Genomic DNA, 2947 nt, shown 5'->3' with positions numbered 1-2947 from the left:
CATCGTACAATGTGTTCAGGAAATTATGTGTATGCATACGGCCATTTTATCCTTTATGTTTATTGTGCTGATGCATCCATTATGTATGATCATTTCTTTCTTGTTAGAGATTTTAGTTTGTCCGCATAATTTTCAGGTTACCGTATTACCGAAATACAGGCAAGACTCTGCACCTGCGCGCCTTTACGGAACTTAGAGCTTACGTTTGCGGTCTTATCTCTCGAATTTACGTCGTTCGATCGTGCCTCCTCGTGAGATCCGCTTTGCGGTTCCCAGTGGCCGAGTAAATAGAGACTCCTGTCGCCGAGTCAATACAAGCCCAATCGCAAGCGCAAATTGTGACCACGCTCTTTAAGCCGGGTTACCGTAGTCGTAAACGTGAGAGGCCGGATAGCTGGTGTCACCTGGCGGGACCGAGATGAACCAGGCAACCACAAAATTGCTATTGCAGAAACATGTTGGAAACATAGAAACTTTTCTGCTCGTGTATATTACCTGCATCGGTTTAACTTCGAATGAGTTGCATTTTTAATCTGTGTTTCCCTCAAGAACACTAGGCGAAAACAGGTGTGTCTGTAATTGTGGTTCCGCGAAGCGTCACAATATGTGGACATCATCGTCGGATTTTCCTTTATGTGTTTACCGGAGTACCGTAGACGCTTAAAAATCTGCTACGATTTTACCGCAGCTGCGGTTGAGCCTTGCCTAAAAATATATTTGAAATAGAGGTATCATCATCGTTTACTTGTTTGCGCAAACGTGAACATATACGTTCACGCACGTACGTAAGCGTTTACATATAGGGAGCTCAAACATGCTTTCATCCGGTAACAGGGTAAACGCAATCCTGTATTCCACTAAAATGGTAACTCTTACTACAGGGTAAAATATTCTAGGGCACTAGGCTGATGAAGACCAACCATGGCTGCAGAAATAGCGTCTTTTCCCTTCCTCAACATCTCATCCCGGTCTAAACATCGCTACGACACAGACTATGTGACGCACGGTGTCATTGTCTCATGCAAGCTTCTTCTGCACTCTTCGTTGGCTTCTCGTTCCGTGTCCATTAGTTAAGAGTTTTGCACACGATACGCCCGTAGAAAAATACTGAAGGCTAGTTTACTCCTCTTTTAGCCTTTTTCATTTAGCGTAGTCGCACTTTGGTATAATACAAAAGAATCTGGAGGGAATCGTGACAACATACGTGGGTCAACTGACTCAGGCCCCTGAAGCTTCCGCAGACGTAGCGGTAGAAATCCGGCAGGGGTCTGCGTTACTGCTGATGGTGGACCGCAGCCACTGGGAAATGAAACGGCAAGTCGGCGACCTACATTTGCGGCGACCAAGTCCTCTATGCGGATTTTGATGTCGCGGAGGTATTTTCGGTTTCAGCACCGCGGAGGACGATGTAACCGATGGTCCTGGCACCGGCGTATCAGCTGATGGTGGGCACCCACCTCGAGGCACGGAAAAAGTCGGAAGCTGGAGCTCGTCCGCTCTATACTCCTAAAAATCCGGCGAAAAAACAAGACAGGTCTGCGTTAATGATGAACAACTGTTACATTATTCTTGTAAACAACTTTTTGCAAGAAGCCACTTGCATGGCGTAAAACAATCATCGTTAAATTCTAAGAGGCCTGCTGTGCTACAGCAAGGAATACTGCAACTCTATTTTTCTTGTTAAGGGAATTGTACCCGTAATATCGCAGACAGAATTTAAACGAAGGTCGCGGAAGCGAATCGCGGCCGCGGCGGCCGCATTTTCAATGGAGGCGAAAATGATTGAAGCCGTGTACTTAGATTTAGGTGCACGTTACACAACCCCAGGTTGGTCGAAATTGCCGGGGCCCTCCACTACGGCGTCTCTCATAATCATATCGTGGTTTTGGGACGTTAAACTCTTACAATTATTATTATGAGGCAGAATTTGAATCAGTCAGCATTGTTGTTTGTTTTATGACTCCACGTACGATTTGCGCTTTCGACACGTGCGCATTACAAACTGAACAGTAATGTGCCAGATGAGCCTGCATTTTTTATAATTTTATCTTGGTCGGTATAGATGTTAATGCTGTTTGCTTTATGTGCTCCTTTCAAGAGTTGAATTATAGGGGGTAGAGAATTCATAAAAGGCGCACAGTACCTCTTCTTATCAGAAGCCTCACATACTGGCTTGGTTTTCACACCGAATAAAAAAAATGAACGTGTAAAATACCACGTCTGCAGTACAAGGAACCCGAAATGGCAAAATGAAAAGAGTAATCTCACTGCGAATGAAAATGCTGCATCTGATAGCTCGACAAAAAGCAGAAAAATCCATCACTGTTGGCTTCGCATACGCGTCTTCAGTTTCTGACGATTACTGTGCCGCATAAAAACGTAGTTGCTAAGGCACTTGCTGCCATTTTTCTCCTGTTTTGTTCCGCTATTGATATACACCAGGAAGCCTCAATCTGACATGCGAACATAATTCAGTTCCCCAATCCACTCCTCTTCTATGTGATAGCAAATATATGGGTACTGCAGGTGCATTTTTGCCGTCGCCGTCACCGCTACCGCGATGTTCCGTATAAAGCCCAAATGATAACACCGCTCACCACGTCGTGTTTCTATGCGGGAATCGAAAGCAAGCGTGCGAGCGCTGGTGACAATCGCTGCTCAGTCAGAGATGAAAAGCGCCAGCCGTCTGTGTTGCGCAAAACGCGCATGGAGACAGGAGCGGGGGGACAGCGTCCAACGAAGAAAATGCGTACTTTCATCGACTGAGCATGGTGGTCCACGGTCGAGGGAGCGGTGTCCTTAAAGAGATTTAGCAGACGGGCGATACGCGTGTGCCTCTTGTGTTATGCTCATGGCAAATTTACGTTGAAGCCACAAACAGCAAGGTCAGGTCACTCGCTGCAGCGGCATCGTTCCTAATGGAGTCAGCTGCTATAGCTTTATTCGT

This window comes from Rhipicephalus sanguineus, chromosome 4, assembly GCF_013339695.2.
Source record: "Rhipicephalus sanguineus isolate Rsan-2018 chromosome 4, BIME_Rsan_1.4, whole genome shotgun sequence".
Lineage (NCBI taxonomy): Eukaryota > Metazoa > Arthropoda > Arachnida > Ixodida > Ixodidae > Rhipicephalus > Rhipicephalus sanguineus.
This window is presented reverse-complemented; position numbering follows the sequence as displayed.